Source organism: Bombina bombina, chromosome 4 (assembly GCF_027579735.1).
Source record: "Bombina bombina isolate aBomBom1 chromosome 4, aBomBom1.pri, whole genome shotgun sequence".
Lineage (NCBI taxonomy): Eukaryota > Metazoa > Chordata > Amphibia > Anura > Bombinatoridae > Bombina > Bombina bombina.
The window spans coordinates 781,474,569-781,496,973 of NC_069502.1; the positions used below are offsets into that span (position 1 = coordinate 781,474,569).

General features: G+C 38.2%; 1 long non-coding RNA gene across 1 annotated transcript; it reads left to right on the forward strand.

The window, feature by feature from the left end:
• Window positions 1-11,078: 11,078 nt before the first annotated feature.
• Window positions 11,079-22,200, forward strand: LOC128656955 (uncharacterized). Its single transcript, XR_008402071.1, has 3 exons — window positions 11,079-11,131; window positions 12,569-12,610; window positions 22,080-22,200. It is a non-coding gene; the product is annotated as an uncharacterized LOC128656955 (long non-coding RNA).
• Window positions 22,201-22,405: the final 205 nt, after the last annotated feature.

A 22,405-nucleotide genomic window follows, 5' to 3' on the forward strand; every position in this document is an offset into this window, starting at 1 on the left:
TTTTGAAGTGTCTGTCTTTATTTATTTTGCGCAGTCTAGGCAAGTTAATGGGCTTTGGTTGTTTAAATTTTATTGTGTCAACATAAACAACAATATTAAAATAAGTAAATCAAATAGAAAAGCTGATCAATTTGGTTACTTGAAAAACAAGTTAATATATATTCAAAATCTTGGAACAAAACATTTTGGTTGTCCAAATAACTTTCTTCTTTTCTCAAAACACCTTCACTTACAATTATTAAAACTAGTGTTTCTCACTTCCAGTCCTTAAGGACCCCTAACAGGCCAGATTTAAAGGGACACTAAACCCATTTCATGTACCTCCCTCTTATTATGGATGCTGCTATTTTAGAACTTAAGCTTCAGAGTTGCTGCACATGTGTCAACATTTCAGAACTAGAATGTAGTGAAAACTAGATTTTAATATGGCCGCACCCATGATTAGAGGGTGGCAGGTAATAACTTCAATACTATGCAAATACTTAAAGGGACACTGTAACCAAAATTTTTCTTACGTGATTCAGATTGAGCATGACATTTTAAGCAACTTTCTAATTTACTCCTATTTTCAATTTTTCTTCGTTCTCTTGCTATCATTATTTGAAAAAGAAGGCATCTAAGCTTTTATTTTTATTTCAGTACTCTGGACAGCACTTTTTTATTGGTGGATGAATTTATCCACCAATCAGCAAGGACAACCCAGGTTGTTCACCAAAAATGGGCCGGCATCTAAACTTACATTCTTGCATTTCAAATAAAGATACCAAGAGAATGAAGAAAATTTGATAATAGGAGTAAATTAGAAAGTTGATTAAAATTTCATGCTCAATCTGAATCACGAAAGAAAAATTTTGGTTACAGTGTCCCTTTAAAGGGACAGTCTACTCCCAGAATGTTTATTCTTTAAAAAGATAGATAATCCCTTTATTACCCATTCACCAGTTTTGCATAACTAACACTGTTATATTAATACACTTTTTACCTCTATGATTACCTTGGATCTAAGCCTCTGCAGACTGCCCCCTTATTTCAGTTCTTTTGACACTTACATTTTAGCCAATCAGTGCTGACTCCTAGGTAACTTCACAGGCTTTAGCACAATGTTATCTATATGGCACACATGAACTAATGCCCCTAGCTGTGAAAAACTGTCAAAATGCACTGCAATGAGAGGGGGCCTTCAAGGGCTTAGAAATTAGCATATGAGCCTACCTAGTTTTAGCTTTCAATTACGAATACCAAGAGAACAAAGCAAATTTGATGATAAATGTAAATTGGAAAGTTGTTTAAAATGACATGTCCTATCTGAATCATGAAGGTTTTATTTTGACTAGGCTTTCCCTTTAAAATCTGGCCTTTTAGGACTTGTTGAGGACTGGGTTCGAGAACAATTTATGTAAATTATTTATATGGTGTATTTTTTCAGAAAGAATAAATAAATATGGTATAATTGGAAAACTGCACAAACCAAACAGGTGCACCTTCAGAATAATAATGTATTATCTCCCCGGGATCCTGGGTAGTACTAAAACAAATTCCCTAGTGTCAGATTCCACACTAACTGTTATCCATTCTAACAATAGTTTGAATAAAATAAAAAAATTAAAAGGTATAGTAAACCCCAAAATTTTCTTTTGATTCAGATGGAACATACAATTTTACAACTTTCCAATTTAATTTGATTATCAAATTTTCTTCATTCTCTTGTTATCCATTGCTGAAGGGACAACATTGCACTACTGACAGGAAGCTGAAAATATCTATTTAGCCAATCACAATAGACAAAAGTGTGCAGGCACCAATCAGCAGCAGCTCCCACAAGTGTATGATATGTGCATATTCATTTTTTAACAAGGGCTACTAAGAGAACGAAGCACATTTATAAACAGAAGTGAATTTAAAAGTGTCTTAAAACTACTTGCTCTATCTGAATCATGCACGTTTAATTTTGAGCTTCCTATCCCTTTAAATACAAGTAAAACATTTAAACCGTAAATTTTTAGAAACATACTAGAATATATTACCATAATTTATGCCATACTCACGTAGAGCTATATTTTGTTCTTGTGGGTATTTAGTCTTTAACATCTGGAGTAGGCATAAACTCTAAGATGTCCCCCTATTCCTGTTCAGTTTCTACCTGAGCTGGAGGCCTTCTTCAGACGGAGGTGTTATTTTTGAACTTGAAGAAAGGTTTGGCCCATCTCAGTACAGCAAGCTTATTACCACAACTGTCCATCCATTGCACAACACTGTCTGGGATACCATCCTTAAATTTACGAACAATCCCTCCACACATGCACGTGAGATATCTAGCTGACTTTCAAATGGTACCCAAGCCAATTATCTTGTTATTGTAGCATGTTAAATACATACGTGTATATTAAATGAGTTTTATAAAAGATCAAAACCTTTTAACCTTTACAAATGTTCTTTGATCCTGAACTAATAAAAAAACACACACTTTGTAAACAGTACTACCAATAACCTTTATATTATCATTTCCCTTGTTAAAGGGACAGTTAAGTCAAAATTAAACTTCATGTTTCAGTCTAGCTATAATCACCACTAACACCTATTTGAAATAACCTGAACTTCCCTGAAGGTTTACGTTTTTTATCTTCAGCACACAACAATAATTCTGAACTTTTCCCTAAATATATATTTCTTGATTTAAAGGGACATGAAACCCCAAAAATGTTGTTCATGCTTTCAGCTAGAGAATACAATTGTATTCAACTTTTAAATTTACTTATATTATCTAATTTGCTTCATTCTCTTGGAATAAACAACAATGCGCTACTGCACACATCTGGTGAGAAAATAACATGAGACATATGTGCAGCCACCAATAAGCAGCTACTGAGCCTACCTAGGTATCCTTTTCAACAAAGGATACTAACAGAACAAAACAAATTAGATAAAAGTAAATTGGAAAGTTGTTTAAAATCATATGCTCTATCCGAATAACGAAAGAAAAAAAAAATGGATTTCATGTCCCTTTAAGGAGAATGTACCCCAAACAAGCCCTGAGAGAGAGATTGACCATGATTTCTTGAAAAGATGGATTTTTTTTTTTTTTTAAATCAAGTTAGACGGCTCATATTTACACATAAAAGCAAAACCTCTAATAATCTTGGAAAAACTCTGCATTTCCAAGCTAGCATGTAAAGGCATTTTCTCCCAAGTGTATTCTATCTTAATAAAGACAGCTACAAATCCCTTTCCCTCTACAACACAGACACAAAATATTTCAATACATGGCTAACTCAATTAACTGATCTCTCACCCTAGAGAGCCACACTAAATTCCTCATGAGGTTGTAGTTGACCTCACCAAGGATTCATTTTTTTTCCCTGGAGCATTAGATAAATGCTGCGGGGGTTTCCAAAATTGAGGTGATATATAAAATGTGTTGGGATTGCAATAAAATGTTTTATGTTTCAGATAGTGATAGTTACCTTTAGATAAGGTGGTATTTTTAACTTTTAAGTTACCAATTTAAGGGAGACGTCCCTGAATTTTTAATATACTATTTTCTGAATTGTTATTTGAATATATTGAATGTACTACTTTTGATATATTGATGTTGCTATCTCTTTTTCATATACAGTTATATACTGCAGCTGATATATTGCTGCTGTTTATTATAATTTTTTATTTTTATTTTCTACGTGGTCTATATAAAATATTGAGATTTAATTAACTGTCAGCTGTAAAGCGCCATTTTCATTTAATTGAATTATCATGTTTCAGATAGAGCATACAGTTTTAAATAACTTTCCAATGTACTTATTATTTTGGTATCCTTTGTAGAAGGAAGAGCAATGCACTATCGGGAGCTAGCTAAACACATCAATAAGCCAATAACAAGAGGCATATATGAGCAGCCACCAATCAGCAGCTAGCTCCCAGCTTCTGGGCCTACCTAGGTATTCTTTTCAGCAAATGATACCTAGAGAAATAAGCAAATCATATAATAGAATTAAATTGGAAAGGTTTTAAAATTGCATGCTCTTTCTGAATCATGAAGGAAAAAATATGGGTTTTATGTCCCTTTAAACCTTTCTGTTCCGCAATCTTATACAGCATATTAACACTATTCTTCACTTAGACCCCTCTGGTGCTTGTTCAACAAACATTAAAGTGATGGTAAACCCAAGTGTATATAACAAACGCTAGGATTTAGCATCACTAAGAATAAACGTTAGTTGCTCTCATTGTTTTTCGTAAAAAACAATGTTAAACTCACCCTATCTGTAAGGAAAGAAGATTGCTAACGTAGTGCCCCCGGCACATCGATTTCTTCAATGAGGTGACATTTTCACCTCTAGACCAATAGCCATGCGTGTCAACTGACATCCTAGCAAGGCTATTGGTCTAGAGGTGAAAATGTCACCTCATTGGAGAAAGCGATGTACCGTGGGCGGCCAGAGGCGCTGTGTTAGCGATATGCTTTCTTTACAGATAGAGGGTGAGTTTAACATCTTTTTTTTAATGAAACGATAAGGGAAACTAATGTTTATTTTTTATGATTGTAAATCCTAGTGTTTCTTTTACTCTTGGAGTGCCATCACTTTAAATGTAAGATACGGAGAAAATTGTTTCAGATCTTGATCAAATTTGCAAAACAACTTGGAATTCCAAGACACTGGCATATGGGTCTGTGCCATAAGCTCAGGAATGGAACGTACAGGCTCAACACAACCTTTACATGGAAAGATATAACTACTTCCTCTCAAACAGTCTCATGTTTTTTTATGATATATTGCTGGTCTGGAAGGAACATTAATACAATACGCTCCATCTGTACACTTTCACCATATACCACAATTTTAACCCCCTCAGGGATGGGAATTTTAGAGAAAAACTTGCCCAAACTACTGGAGAATTTTTAGCATTTTTGCTATCACTCCATTTAAACAGAAATAGAGTCTTGTTTTTTTTATTTTCCAATTAAAACTATATATTTTTTTTAAGTAGACAACCCAAGGTATTGATCTAGGTCAATTTTAGTATATTTCATTCCATCATTTTGTCACCAAATGTGATCATATAAAAAAAGTTGTTAACTTTTTCACAAACTTTAGGTTTCAAACTGAAATTATTTACTAGCTTCTCTGGGTCCCCTTTGTTAAGAGACATGCATGGCTTTGGCATTGTTTTTTAGTAATTAGAAAGGCCGCTAATTGCAGCTGCGCACCACACTTCTGATATTCCTGGCAGTGAAGAGGTTAATCAGGTAGCTTGTAAGGGTAGTGCAGAGATTACTGGAGAATTTTTAGCATTTTACAACTTGACACTTCCCACCCACTGATTTCTACCTAATCCCTCCAAAACAGCTCCCTTCCCTCCATCAACCCACTGGTCACCACCATCTTAGGCACTGGCAAACTGTAAATATATATATATATATATATATATATTGTAGGGATTCCTGTCAAACAGCTCTCACCCTCCCCTCTCCCAGTGATCTCTGCCATCTTAGGTACTGGGAGATGTCTGCCAGTACCCAGTTTATAATAATTTTCTTTTCTTTTTTTTTTCATTAATTTAAAAATAATCTGTAAAATAGCAATGCCCCATCCCCCCAAGCAATTGTTAATTTGGCCCCCTCCCTCACCAAACATTTATTTTCTGTAGAATAGGGAGCCCTCCCTTTCCTTCCCTGCCCCTCCGGCAATGTACTGCCCACCTCCAGAGTATCACTGTCTGTATTGGCAATCAGCCTCCATATGGTAAAGGAAGAATGGTCAGTTCTTCCTTGCCATATGAAGACAGATGCTTTCTGCCTCTGGCTGCAGTCTCAGTGGTCAAAGGTGACACTAGGCAAAGTACTTGGTGATGTAGTACCCACAACCAAATGGCTTAATGGGTCAAAACATATCTGGTAGGGCTGGGCGATATAGGCAAAAAAAAATTGCAATTTTCTTATAAATGACTATAACACCTTCATTTTTCAATATAAATGTATTTAAGACTACAGAATCTTAATGTACATGTTTCTCAATGTCCAATACACCCTGGGAGCATAAAAATACAAACCACATATGTATGGGTGTATATATATATATATATATATATATATATATATATTATTTTTTCTTCTTTTTTTAAACATTTTATCTTGACTGATAATGAGCCCTGCTCCTGTGCAGGAATCCAATCAACCTTTCAGAAATGCTGTGCCTTGCTGATATCAAATACATTGTAGATGCAGTTAACTAAGCAGCTAACTAGCAGAGGGGACTGCAGTTTTAGCCTTTTTTGGCAGCCCTGGGGGTTAACTGCATCTGCTATGTATTTGAGCCATTTCTCAGAGAGCAGGGGATTGTGTGGGAAGTTCCATAATAATGACATACCCTAAGTTTCAGACTGCAGACGTCCCTAGGGGTCAATATAAGTAAGTGGCTTTCCCTCCTCTTGACTCTCCTGCATGGGCTCTGCTTTTAGACTTGATTTTATATATATATATATATATATATATATATATATATATATATATATATATATATATCTTGACTATAGATTGATCGGCTGCTACTGAGATCACAAACAAAAAGTGAAAAGTAAAACAGCCATTTTACAAATGTGCTAAAAGCAACCACTAGATGGATCTGGTTTGCAAGAAATCACATACAAATCATTGAAGTACAGCCACATCTGAGGATTTTTTTTTAGCAAACTCTCACGGTTTTTAAATCACAGCAATTAATTGCAGTTTTAAATCGCATATGTGATTAATCGTGCAGCCCCAATATCTGGTACTGTAGACATACAACTATGGTAACCTTGGTTTGTTTTCCAAATTTTCCAATCTTGGTTTGTTCTTCCAAACATTCCTTCTTGGGTTTTAGGCTGTAATTGACTCACTCTAGTTGAGACATCTTTTTATTTTTCTATCTTATGTTCATTTTTTAAAATATGATTTATGTTAATTTTTGAATATTTTATAGAACTAGAAGTTGAATAATTCAGTGATACTCTCTATGCAGTTGTAATAGACTTCCTGAACTGCTCCAGAAATAATCATTTTTGGGTCCTGAGTGGAACTAGTTCCATGAGCCAGTTAAAGTTTCTGTTTCTTTGTATTTTTATTAAAGTATTTGTAAAAGTGATAAATAATATAAAAAAATAAACTTTCACATGATTTGCTTATACTATCACCTTTCTTTATTTTATGTTTCCTTTGTTGAAGAGTAGGGTCAGGAGCAGCAATACATAGTAATAATAGGATTACAGCCCTGAAAATGTCCTTTGTTCCGAATTTAACATATTTATATGTCTCCCTATTTGACTCCCTAAGTACTTATTACTGCAGTTTCAAAGTGATTTTACTACCTATATCTGGCAGGGCACACCGGCTAGAGTAGCCAATAAAAAAGTTTCATAGGACACATGGGGGTATTGTTTCCTCCTCTGTCCATAGATACTACGAGGCAAGTATGCTGACTCGCATCTCCCAATAGGGTACCAAACGGAACAAAAATAAATGGAAAGAGATTGAGCAGGCTTCCCTCCCCAACCAAATCCATCTACAAGACTTACTATGGATCCCTCCCCACTGCCGTAGAAATTTAAACATTGACAACAATATAATCTTGGCGTTCTTACATATGTGGGATAGAAAACATCATTACCCTAGAGTAGCCCCATACACATCACCAATTCACTCTATATCAGGTCTATTATGAGGATTCCCTGACTCCTCACTCACTGGTACTATGTACCTACTAGATTATATAAATTGAATATTCGCCACTCACCGAAATGCTGGAGAGGATGTGGGAGGGATATTAAGGGGTGTAAGCTCCACCCCTTAATATCCCTCCCACATCCTCTCCAGCATTTCGTTGAGTGGCGAAAATTCAATCCCATGTATTTGTTTAAAAATAAATAAGCATTGATAAATGCACCTTGTGTGGTTTCATCTCTTTCTGCTCTCATATGCTGTATGTGTTAAAGGGACAGTATACACCAATTTTCATATAACTGCATGTAATAGACACTACTATAAAGAATAAGATGCACAGATACTGATATAAAAATCCAGTATAAAATTGTTTAAAAACTTACTTAGAAGCTCTCAGTTTAGCTCTGTTGAAAAGGTAGCTGAAAAGCAAGTGGGAAATAAGACAATCAAGTGGGAAATCAGAGCAATGTTATTTAAAAATAAGCAACACTGTACATTTAAAAAAACAAAAAACTTTATGGGCTAGATCATCGACAAAACATTTATGCGAAGAAAAAATGAGTGTATAATGTCCCTTTGAATAAAAGTGTTTAAATGCCATTCTGTACCGTGTCTCTCTTGTTGTTTCACATAGATTCTCAGCACTTACGTCATCAGTATTGCCCGTTTGCTGGAACGCATCTAAGTGTTTGGAACGCATCTGAATTTTTGAGCTTAGGCTGCCATCTAGTGTCCATTATGTGAAATAACCTCTAAAAATTGTTAATTTTCTAATTTATCATGTTTGCATTATTCCATGTTGCTGAAAAAGGATCCTATTTTTAAAATGAACTATGTCAGTGGTTCTCAACCAAAGTGACCTCAAGGCCCGGTAAATTTTAGCTAGACATGTCCAGGGCCCAGTAGTTTTTTTATATATAACGAGCATCCTGAGTTGCAATTTAAATGAACAGGCATGGAAGTTATTCTAGCTTTTGTTCTATCTCAGGAGTGCTGTTCTCTCTCTTTTTTCACATTTATGTAAATTACTCTTGGGTCTCCCTAAGAAGAGTAATGGGTAAGCCAGACGTGGAGCCCGTACACACATGCCCTTAGAGAGATACAACTGCACCTCACTGACGAGGCCCACAGAAGGCCGAAAGGATCGTCTGGGGTTGTTGCTTCCCTTGTTCAGAGAAGAATTGCCTGGTATTTCGGCGTTGGACTGTCATTGGGCAGGATCATCATCAGACTGATATGCTGCAGGATATTTTTTCTCTGTGAAGGGGGCATAGTGTGCAAAAAGAACGAGCACCCTGAGTTGCAATTTAAATGAACAGGCATGGAAGTTATTCTAGCTTTTGTTCTATCTCAGGAGTGCTGTTCTCTCTCTTTTTTCACATTTATATATATATATATATATATATATATATATATATATATATATATATATATAGGACCTGGGCCGAGGTACCAGCAAGTAGGGGGGCCCACAAATGGCATCTCCACGGATCCTGGTGCATTCCTTAAGCTGGAGTTTTCAGTTGCCCTATCAGTAACTAAGCAAAAACATTGTGGGTTTAGTGGGGGCCCTGATGGGGGTCTGTCGCTGTGAGGGCCATGGAGTGTGGGGTCTGGCCCTGGAGGTTGGGTGCCCTTTCTCTGGACCTTAATGTTGTGGGTCCTGGCTCTGGAGATTGAGGGGCCTGTTGGGGGCAGGGCAGGGAGGCTACCATGTTCATTTGCATAAAATGTAATACATTTTGGTCAGTGTGGGACAGTGTTCATGGGGCCTTGATTGGTCTCAGTCTGCTCCTGGTGTGCAGTGGGGTAAGAGTGTGCAGTGTGGGCATGACAGGTCGGGGCCCACCAGCAGGGCTATCACGGCCCGGTACTGGGCCACGGCCCGGCTGTTGAGAAACCAGGAACTATGTGACCAAAACAACTCTATTAAAGATATATTTATGAACCATATGTGAGTGCATTATGTGACATAAATATAGAACATGAGATGTGTAAAATTAATTACAAATTAAAAAGTGATAATGTATTTACTAAATCATAATGCGTGTGTGATGCTGGTATAGTCGCATAGTATTTGCTTCTGATCCTATACAGCCTCTCTCTAAATCCTTGTTAAATGTATTTGTTTTTTAAAAAAAGTAAGTATTGATAAATTTACAGTGTGGTTTCACCTCGTTTTGCTCTCATTTGCTGTACGTGTAAACGCCATTCTGTATCGTGTCTCTCCTGTTGAGCAAGAATATACAACCTTATACATACAGTGGAATAACTCCTACAATACATTAAGAAGTCCTTTAGTGGGTTATGAATGGAGTCTTTAACGTAAATGAATCCTAATGAACTTCCTACAAACAATCAACACTTTGTACATTTTTTTTATGAATATTATTTATGAATAACCTTTGTGAATATAATTCAGGAATATATGCAGTCATCATAACCTGTAGATAGTTACAACATATAAGTTTACCTAAATGCTCATATTGCACTCTCTCCCCCGAGAAACAGCAACTATATATACGAAAATAATACACTATGTAAAATAGATCTATGATGCTTCTTAAAACTAAAAGATAAATCCTTCTTAATCCAATAGCAGATATTTTTGTTTTATGAGTAACTATAAACATTATCACTTTTTAATTTTTAATTAAAGGGACAGTAAAGTCCAAAAAAATCTTTCATGTTTCAAATAGGGCATGTAATTTTAAACAACTTTCCAATTTACTTTTATCACCAATTTGCTTGGTTCTCTTGGTATTCTTAGTTGAAAGCTAAACCTAGAAGGTTCATATGCTAATGTTTTAGACCTTGAAGTCCGCCTCTAATCTTAATGCAATTTTGACCATTAGATTTTCACCACTAGAGGGCATTAGTTCACGTGTTTCATATAGATAACATTGAGCTCATGCACGTGAATTTACCATGGAGACAGCTCTGATTGGCTAAAATGCAAGTCTGTCAAAAGAACTTAAATAAGGGGGCAGTCTGCTGAGGCTTCGATACAAGGTAATTACAGAGGTAAAACTTGTATAATTATAACTGTGTTGGTTATGCAAAACTGGGGAATTGGTAATTAAGGGATTATCTATCTTTTAAAACAACAAAAATTCTGGTGTTGCCTGTCCCTTTAATTTTCACACATGTCATGTTCTATATTTATACCACATAATGCACTCACATAATATATCTTTAACATAGTTAGTTTTGGTCACATAGTTAATTTTAAGAATTGGGTCCTTTTTCAGCAACATAGAATAATGTAAGCAGCATAAATTAGATATTGAGCATTTTTATTAGAGGTTATTACACATAATAGACACTAGATGGCACCCTAAGCTCAAAAATTCACATGCATTCCAAACAGTTCCGTTCCAGCAAACAGGCAGTACTGATGACGTAGGTGCAGAGAACATGTGAAACAGGAGAGATACGGTACAGAATGGTGTTTACAGAGTTTTATTTAACCATAAAGAAAAAGGTCCAAGGAAAAGGAGGAAAAAGTAAAACTTCACTTTTATTGTAAATCCACATAAAACCAATATGCGAAAGTAGTCACTGGTGTCAACAAGTCCTAAACCGGACAGGTCAGCCTATGCATTTCATGCTGCACTCGGCACCTCGTCAGGGCTATCACACCGTTAAAGATTTATACACCTGTTTCTATGCATCATAGACACGTGATTAGAGTTAACTGATTTAAGGAATTTACAAAGTATATCATTGCATTAGTAAAGATTCTTGTGGCAACAAATTTGCAACATTACAGTAGCAATTCAGTACTATTATAAATAATCCTTGCTCAAAAGGCTACTCCTGGATCGCTATGATACATTATAAAACAATATTAAGTCCAGATTTAAAAACAACGAATTTGTATCTAAGAAGATGATGAATAATGAAGGTCCTTTTTTAACTGATCTCCTGTTATAGTCTACTATTTATTAATAGGCAATATCATATATTTACATATACTGTATATAAAATCTCTTTGAGTGCTATTCTGATGTAACAAAAGTGAAAAGGAAATACTTTATAATGATAATCATTTATCATTATAAAGTATTTCCTTTTCACTTTTGTTGCATCTATTTATTCCGGTAACCAAAAAAGATTTTTTTGATGTTTATATATATATAGTACAATCGACCATTCCCTCGATTCCTTTATGTATTTTCTATTTGTTTATACATATGTATATTATGATTTTAATGTTCATAAAGAAATCAAGTAATGCATCAGCCAGATGTACCATCCATCTTGTTACCAAATTTATCCTTAGTGATAATGTGAGAAAAAGATTTTAATAGAAATAAAGTGAAAAAGTGTTTAGTAAAACAAAAATAAAGTAAAAAAATTAAAATAAAGTAAAAAATAAATAAAAGTAATTAAATAATAAGGCTCAAATATTCATTTCAAGCTATAAATTTAGTGATCAAACACAAATGTTAATTCTTGCAGTGTATAAAAATTAGTAAATAAATATTAATACTAAAGTGAAATAAATGTTTGTGAAAAATATTTTCTTATTAGTGAATCATAATGCTTATTATCATATAAAATTTACCCTATCATTATGATATTAAGTAGTGCATTAGATATGGTAATTAAAAACCTATTCATACCAAAATATGGTTAACAAGAAGCACATAAAGGAATATCAAAGTCTGAATGCCTAATTTGTAAACAATTTTAGATCAGATTTTGTATTAATACCATTAGTTTTGCCTGTATTGATCTTATAGATCCAATATACCTCTCTTCTCAGTAGAAATTTAAGTCTATCTCCACCCTTGTTGTCATAAGGATCAATGGCCAAAAACTTGTATCCGGCGAAAAACTTGTAGCCAACCTCAATATTTGTAATTTCAGATGATAAATGAGAGTGAACGTGTTTTGCTACAGGTGTACGTGGTAAGTCAGTTTTAAGTGACAATAAGTGTTCCCACATTCTGTCTTTCAACATTCTTGTTGTATTACCTACATACTTTTTCCCACAAAATCATGGCATTCCAAATTTTCTAATATTGTTTGCTATAGTTGATACTAAATGTCAGACTATTGTTATAGGAGGTTGGGTTTTGCTCCTGTTGCTGATTTCACTTTATTTGATACCCTAATTGATTTAAATAATTATTATATTATAGTCCAGGACAAAGAACAATATACTGAGGAGGCTTACAGGCAACTCAATAACCAAGACACTTACATTAAGCTAAACTTTAATGCAACTAGGAAATGTATTACTGAACTGCAGTCTTTTTTTGGGTTGGGCATTAAACAAAGGTAGCATTAGTCAAGCAACAGCTGAATTACTATTGGTAAATAATTCTAAAGTATCTGTGTTTAAGCACTTACCAAAGATCCATAAGAATAGTGTCAACCCACCTGGGAGGCCAATCATTTCTGGCATTGGCACTTTGGGTGAATGGTTAAGTGCTTACATAGATAGCTTTTTGCAACCTTTAGTAAGAAATTGCCCCGGACATGTAAGAAAAGAGGTGGAAGTTGATAAGAATGACAGACTAGTGACAATTGATGTCACATCTCTGTATTCTCCCCTTAGCATCCTACGCCAGTCTGCTTGCGGCCAAAGCAGATCTGTCTGTCCAACTGCATGTCTTCTTGCTCTATAATTGTGCAACACAGTATATTCATTATTTTGCCTTACAGTTCATTATTTTATATTCGGGTGATCTGTAGTGTTTAGATTAGGTGGGGCTATTCTCCATATGTTACAGTATGCTCTAACTTCTTAGGTATTGCTTATTATGTGTGGCGGGTAGGTTGCACACATATATACTTAAAATGAGGCTTATTATTTGAACCTGTTTCCCTTCAATATGTCATAGTTGTAAAGATTTTATGTTTATATTTTCTCTATTTTTATTTTTTCTTCTAGAACTTTATGGTAAATGTTACATATGAAACATACGTCTACCTACTTTTTATTTATAACTGTTGCATAGTTTCTATTCTAGAATCTTAGTGTTGATATATCCAACTTTTGAAAAATGTTTAAATGCTAGGATGATATCCTTTGTGCTTATGTTCCTAAAATTTAGTATTTGACTTATTTTGTTTGCTCTTCTCAAACCTTATGACACAGTCTGCGCAATCTTTAGTCTTATTACATAGAGACCATCTTTATTAACAGTGGCTATGGAGCAATTCTTATACAATTTTATTCTGATTTTTATGAATGTTTTGTGCTGAGCCGATGGAACAGCTGCCCATTACAATAACTATGTACTCACAGGCCCCCTCAAGGAACAATCCTGGTTACACATGTTGATGTTAGGTCATATTTATATAGCCAGTTTTGCGAAACCATGGCACTCTTGGTATAATTTTTTCATAGCTACTTAAAGGGACATTAAACCCAAACATTTTCTTTCATAATTCAGACAAAGAATACAATTTTAAACACCATTCCAATTTACTTCTATTATCTATTTTGCTTTATTCTTTAGATATCCTTAGTTAAAGAAATAGTAATGCACACGGGTGAGCCAATCAAATGAGTCATCTATGTGCAGCCACCAATCAGAAGCTACTGAGCCTATCTAGATATGCTTTTCAGGAAAAAATATCAAGAGAATGAAGCACATTAGATAATAGAAGTAAATTAGAAAGTTGTTTAAAATGGTATTCTCTATCTGAATAATGAAAGAAAAAATTTGGGTTTAATGTCCCTTTAACATTTAAACTGCTGGCTCCACGTTCTTTACCACCCACCTTTATATAGTTCTCTGGGTCAGTACTTATATCCCAGAGACTAATTTGCGGTTTACCTCGATAAGTACCGCTTTTGACTTGCATTTTTTATTCTTTAGCTACCTGTTGCAGTGCCGATAGATGACATGTTAATTTTCAAGTGGAGTTGAGTAGACAATTTGAAAACAGGAATTATCTTATTCAGACACGTTACAGTTCTTGCTAAGGGATTTTAGGTATTTGAAAATAGGAACCTTTCAATTCTCCTTTTGTTTATCATTGGTATCTGGTGTTAACCCAAGGGCTCTGGGTGGAGCCGGATATGGAGCAATAATTATTAGATCATGGTCCTTAAGACTCGTGCTAGCCTACCCTCTACAAATGTAGTGATTGTTTTACTTCCTATGAACAGGTATTTATCTTTTTCCCTGTTCCCTCTACTCCAGTGTTTTTCAACCAGTGTGCCGTGGCACACTAGTGTGCCATGAGAGATCCTCAGGTGTGCCACGGCAGACTGACAACAGTGTGACATATTTTTTAAACTTTGCTTGTTTTTTACTCCCAGTGCAGGGGTAGTTTGTAGGAGGCATGGCATAACAGCACAATACATACAGTATGTGTGTGTTTGTGTGTATGTGTATATATATATGCTGTATTAGGCTACAATGTGTGATTTTTTTAAAATTTTGGGATGGTGGTGTGCCACAGGATTTTTTAATGTAAAAAAGTGTGCCACGGCAAAAAAAAGGTTAAAAATCACTGCTCTACTCCAGCTTTACGTCCTCTAATAAACTGAGGCACTGTCGCAGGTCCTTACTTCCTTCCCTTTTACCCTATATTCACGAAGCTTATATTCTTAAGCTCTATTTTCATTTCTACACATCTTTTGAGCTTTAGAGTTTTTTTTAATATCACTTCAAAGTGAAAGGAAAAACAAGTTTTGTTCTTTTGTAGAGCTTATTGTTATAAAATATATATTTTCCATGTGAGATTTATTTCTAAGTATTGTAACGCAGAGAAAAAGTTCTGAAAATGTGAGGTTCATTTTCTACTCATCTTGAATTATCCTGTGATGCAACAGGTATGATTGTATTATAATTTTCTCAAGACAATCAATATGATTTTTATTAATGTACTATTGTATTGGTTGATGCATTGTTTGTATCTTATTGTATATCAAACCTCAATAAAAATTTTTTTATTTAACATCTCTGTATTCTAGTATCCTACATTCATAAGTGGCTTAGGGCCAACTGTTCCCTTCGTTAGCCTATATCCCGTTATAGCCACCTCCTATTCGACAAATATACCCCTCTTGTCCCTTTCCTCAATAATTACACAACACCGTTTTTAGTGTCAAAATTTGTAAAGGTCCCTTTATTTATATACAAACATCATTAACAGCAATGAGTCCCCTAATTAACCCCCCCTTAATTGCAGCGTAGTTGACAATTACCACCAAATTGTTCTCAAACATGGAGGGAGCCCGCGCTCCCCCAGCCAGCCTATTATGTGCTTAAATTACACCGCACCAAACGCTACATTGCGCATGTGGAATTTTCTTTACCGTCTCGGTCGTAGGCCTATCGTTCCACTTATGCCCTGTACGTTAATCGGTCAAAGAGTGCACCAATACTGGCCGAAAATTACCGCCTCCTTGGAGGTTTGCCATTCCACCAACTACAGTTACGCCCGTTTGGTACGCTACCTGACAGATGGGGATAGCCAGGAATTAACTAACATATTTGCCATTTCATGTCGACCAACTAGTAAGACATTTCCTTCTTTCCAATTGGACTCATTGCTCTCCGTGACCGTTTTGACCCTTGGACAACTGCAATAAAAGAAAACATCCATAAAGATAAATGCAACAATTTCCTTTCCATGGGGATGGGCGGGTGGGGAAAATAAATTTTGAGACTGCTGCTGCTGATCAAGGTAAGCCCTTTTATATCCCTCCCTTCCCCCATCTCTTGAACCCTCCCCTGGCCTATCCCTATTCCTGCAGCTTCCCCCCTCCCCCCTGTGAGTGGAGAGCTGCTGCTGACTTTCCTCTTCCCCATTGTCCCTGGCACTTACTGTGCTCTATGCCTATATGGCATTCCACACCCATAAGTGTGGCCAACTGTTCCCTTCGTAAGCCTATATACCGTTATAGCCACCTCCTATTGGACAAATATACCCCTCTTGTCCCTTTCCCCAATAATTACACAACACCGTTTTTAGTGGCAAAATTTGTAAAGGACACTTTATTTATATACATACATCAGTAACATCAATGAGTCCCCTAACTAAACCCCCCTTAATTACCACCAAATTGTTCTCAAACATGGAGGGCTCCCCCAGCCAGCCTATTATGTTCTTAAATTACACCGCACCAAATGCTAAATTGTGCATGTGCAATTTTCTTTACTTCGCCCGTTGGGGTCGTAGGCCTATCGTTCCACTTACGCCCTGTGCGTTACTCGGTCAAACCATGCACCAATACTGGCCGCAAATTACCGCCACCACTAACCAACAAAAAAGAAAAAGAGGGGACTCTTTTGCCGCCACCTCCCCGCCATATTCCTAATTGTGACCTTTACTTACCATGCTCTGCAAGGTGAACTTCATATCTTCCAGAAAGATATCTAACCTGCTATCCGATAGGTGTACCCCGTCTGGTTTGTACATTGCTGCACAATCCGCCTTTATTCCTTCATGTGTCACCCATCTATGCCTTTCAGGCCCGTGCAGGGTCATGATAAATTTTGTAACCGCACTATTAATTATTTTCCTTGCCAGGAACGCTCCCCTCTGTGACTCTACACCATCCCAGGTCTGCCTTGATATTATTGGGGACCAAACTAGTCTAAGATGTTTCCATTTAGTAGTAAGCCACAGTATGTCCGACTTGATGGCTGCGATCAAATCTATATTCTGCCAATATCCTATGTCATTTCCCCCCAAGTGAATTACTATGATGTCTGGGCCCCCCCCCACCTTGCCGCTGCCTGGTTAATTGACTGCGTAAGGTGCTCCCATCTCATGCCTCTCCTCCCCAGCCATCTTATTAATACTTTGCTAAGGTGGAAACCCAAGTGTTGATAATTATCCTTTGCCGCCTTAACCGCTGCCCAGTGTATGTAGGAGTGCCCCACTATCCATACTCTCACCGCCCTCTCCCTTTTGCTTGTACGGGAGCAAAGAAGACAGTGAAACGTTACACTCAACAATTGATAACGATTAAGCCTCCCCTGAATATTTGTCATTTCCCGAAACCACAAACAAACTTTTTTTTTTAATGGTCTTACGTATGATTTAAAACAGACCTCCACCTGCCTAGTTTCTTAATCTGCTCTTCTGTCGCTCCACTTAAGGCTGCTGATGTTGCTGCCCCTATTCTAAAAGAGTGCGTGTTATACCTGGATGCTTCCCAACCCAGCTTCTGCACTGTTAATTTCAGAATTTGCCTGAAATGGAAAATAGAAACCGGTTCTCCCTTTGTATGTGTAAACAGTTGATTCCCCCCTTTTGGGCGCTTAGCAATATAATTATGCAGGTTTCTTAGCGGGCATGTTCCCTTATCCGTGTCTTTGCTAATTGATATCCAACACCCCTTTGGTAAGTTTTTGACCTCCTCACATACACCATAATGGAGTCTTTGTACCTTGGTAGATGATTGAACAGTAGTCCCCCTTCCTGGTCCTTTTTGTTTTTTGCTATTACTTCATTCACTCCAAATGCCCCTGCGAAGGCTACTGAGTATACAGCTTTAATATAATGTAGTTTCAAATTTGTCTTTACAAATATACTTTAATTTTTTTTAAATTGAGGCGAGTCTCTTTTGTTATGGGTTCCCTTTGATCTTTTCTTGTGTTACCCTTATTCCAGCCTTTTACCACTGTCTTAACAATAAACTGCTTAGTGTAGTCCCTGTGTCCCAACAGTTGATTAAAAAAATGAGACTGCGGCTAGTTTTGCCTTGATTAGGCCTTTTTTGACCCCCTTCCTCTTTTGTGTTGCGAAGTATTCGCAGAGGGCAGTTAAAGAATTGACCTGGCTTTACGTTAGGAATGTGCCCCATTCCCCCCAGTACCTTGTGTAATTGTTCCATGTTCTAGGGGCGAGTGATTGTTTTACCAAATCCCCAAGGATGCGTTCGGATTCACCACCTGCCAAAGATAGCATGGGCAAGCTGTTCTATTTTTTTCCGCCGTAGGTGCCACTTTCCAGAACACCTCCCATTTGCCCCGTGATAGCGCATCTGCTAATATGTTTTTAACCCCAGGCACATGTGCCGCTGTAAATGTGATGTTACTTTGCATACACCTCAGTACTATTACTCGTAATAGTTTAATGACTGTCTTTGACTTTGAAGCCAGATTGTTAATTGCGTGCACTACACTCATGTTGTCAGTCCAAAATCTCACACTTTTGTCTCTTAACTGTTGATGCCAAATGTCCACCGCTACCACAATTGGAAAAAGCTCCAAGAGTGTGAGATTTTTTGTTGCCCCAATTTCCACCCAATTCTTAGGCCATTTCTCTGCGCACCATTTTCCGTATTGCCCCTGAAATTTGATTCCCATCAACCTATAGCTCTGTGGGTGTAAAGGTAACAGCCTAAATGCCGCTTCTATGTCTATTTTTCCCAATTCTGCACCTGGTCCTAATTTAACTTTACTGAACATAACTGTTCATCTATAGCGTCATTTACTGATGTACCTTTAGGCGCGGATAAATGTTGAATTAGTCTAAATTTTCCTTGCTCTTTTTTTGGCACTACTCCCATCAGTGAAATTACCATATTGTGTAATGGTGGCTTTTTAAAGGGACCCGCTACCCTCCCCAACTTAACCTCCTTTTCAAGTTTCTCTTTCACCACCTTAGGTGATTTGCCGCTTTTTATCTCCCCTTGCGTAGGTATTCAGAAAACATTTGTAAATGATTTTGTCAAAAAGGTGGCTCGTTTTGTGTTTTTGTTGGTTATCAGCATTTTTACAATTATTGGGATATGGAGCGGGGTGTAACGTTGGATGCGGCTAGTTAGTTTGTGTATGGTTGGCTCCTTTGCCTTGCGTGGGCCAAAAGGGCCGCCTGGCGTTTCTATTACAGTCTGCCCCTGGGTGACTCCCCTTACAATATCTGCATGCATGTTTAAAATAGCAATTTTGTCTGTCACATTTTTTGTCATTATACGCCCAACATATCTTTTTGTTACCATCCTCCGTCATGTTATTTCCCAAAGTGTTACCATTATAAGTCCCCTTCTGCCTATGTGTACTGTCCGGTTTCCTACCAAAATATTTAGTGGTAGTCTTTCCCAGTTTTTTCCTAAATTCAGTGTCATAATCCCTCCATGCCTGACCCCCAAAGGTTGTGTATACCTCCAATATGGTGTGCATATATCTAGCCAGGCTCTCCCCTTGTGTCGGTCTATCTGCCTGATGGGTATAATATATATATTATATATATATTATGTTATATGGGTAATTTGAAACTCACATATTAAGCATATTGAGGGTAGCCTTAAAACTTGTATGAAATGTCTATAATGCAGCAAGAAACATTCCATGACGTCTTTCACATATATTTTTACTTTGTATAAGTTGTAACATATGGTTCTAATATAAGATTCTCTCAACATACGGGCATATTCTGTTTTGTGCTATAACTGCACATTCCTATACCTTATTTCATGTGGGCCCCTTTAAGATGTGTAATTGCTAACTACATTTTTTATATATATTTCCTGTGGCCTCTTGCATGACGTATAATTCACTATATAACCGCATGTGTGTGTGATTTCTCACTGGTCACCCCAGGGCCCTGAAGAGAAAGTGTTTTTGCATCCTGTCAGCCAGAACTAAGAAACAAATGAAATAACCCAACACTGCCAAGTAGCATGCTGCATATATTAAAAAACCCTTCATCCATTGCACTATGTCCTTCCTAGGTGCGTCATTTTTTTTCTGTGATCTATCGCCTTTTTTATCCTTATCTTTCACTGCCTCCTTGGTTATTTGAAACACGTCTATATACCGCCCCAGCCTTGCTTTCCTAATTGTCTATTGCTTCTAATGATCCCATAACGGATCCAGTTCACATGGAATACCCGTTCTATCTGCGGGGTAGCAATACCCCCTTCTGATTCCCTTTGTTTGCTATGTGTTATTGGGGTGTTAATTTTGTGTTCAGCTGCTGTAACTCGCTTTTTAGCTATTGGACTCTGCCTGTTTTTCTTTCTCATTCTTTGTAGTAATTTAAGTATTTTCTCATCCTTGGACCTGTTGTCTGTTGTCCCCTCCCCCCCCCCCCCTTCTGAATCAGAGTCAGAGCCAGAATTGTCTGATTCCGAGTCCGATGATGAATTTAACCACTTATGTCATATAAATCACTATACTCACTCAGGCCCCTGGTAGTGTCCTTCTGATCCCTGCGTATTCCCTCTTGATTGCTTCCTTCCTGTGACCCATGCTCCCCTCCTGCGGTTGTAAAACGTACGTGCGATACTTTCGGAGCGATCCATTTCCTGTGGTGGCTGCCGTAATGCTGGGGAGAGAGTTGGGAGCAACATATGGGGGGTTTTGGGGGACTCTGGGGAGCTGAGGAAGGCCGTAATGGTGGTGGGAGGCCTCCTTGGTGGGGGTAGAAGAGGCCGAAGGAGGGGGGGATGGTAAGCGACTTGGTGCGAAGGGGGGATTAGCCACCCTAAATTATTGTGTTGCCTATGGAGCTTATGGGGAGGGGGCGGGATGCTGAAACTATGGGAAGGGGCCCCAGGTCGCCGGCGTGTTGAGGGGCTTCCAGGCCTGTGTGGAATCTCAGGCCCATTGTGAACTTTTTCCAAGGAGGGGGCTGGCCTGGCGGGATTCCCGTTTGGTTTCTGGGGGGGGGAAGGAGTTTAGCTCAGGATGCAGGGGATATTGGTGAGGAGGGGGTTGAGTGACAGTGCCGCAGAAGGGGTAAAGGGCCCCCATACTATCATTGCGGCCTACTTTTCTGTATGGATCCCTGAATATGCCTTGTGGGTTTATTTTATGTACTTTATGATGTAAAACCGGAAGCGATCCCCTACTTCGCTTCCGGTGTCGCTTGCGGGGAGTGAGGTGACCGGAGGGACCATCTACCTCCAAGTGAGCGTGTTGTTTAGGTGGAGGGAACGGAGGGCCCAACTGCATCCTCCACTCCCCAGCACCTTGTGAACACTTCGGAGTTGCGCTCCGAAAGTGACGACCACGGTCGTTTCCGGTTGTGGGCCTGGGTGGGAGGGGTCAATGTTGCGTCGGGAGCTGAGTAGGCCTTGATACCCAACGGAGCATGCGGCCGTGCAGGAGGAGGAGGAGGCGTAGGAAGCTATGTAGGCCTTATTCCCCAACGGAGTTGCAGGAGGAACATGCGGCCGAGCTGGAGGAGGAGGAGGGGGGTGACCGGGGAGGGGCTGAATAGGAGGCAGGGAGAGCCGGAGGACGTGGAAAGCAGGGTGGCTGACTGGGAAGGCAAGGATGACGGGGAGAAGACATGGCTACTAGAAATAGGCATAGGCAAGGGGCTACTGGGAGACGGACATGCTGGCAGGGAGGGAGGGAGGGGAAGAGGATGGAGACAAAACAGGATGAAGGAGGGATGGAGAAGGGGATTTTTAGCCCTGTTATACTTAACTCCGTTATCTCTCTTTTTCTAGGTAGCTGGATGGTCACCACGCTGTCCTGCAGTCTTTTTTGTGGGGGATCTGCTTCCTGCTGCGTCGGTCCATGCTGCTTCCAACTCCACGAATGCCCGGTCCGGACCTGCAACAATGGAAAATAAATTTTGAGACTGCTGCTGCTGGTAAGCCCTTTTATATCTCTCCCTTCCCCCCTCTCTTGAACCCTCCCCTGGCCTATCCCTATTCCTGCAGCTTCCCCCCTCCCCCCTGTGAGTGGAGAGCTGCTGCTGACTTTCCTCTTCCCCATTGTCCCTGGCACTTACTGTGCTCCATGCCTATATGGCATTCCACACCCACAAGGT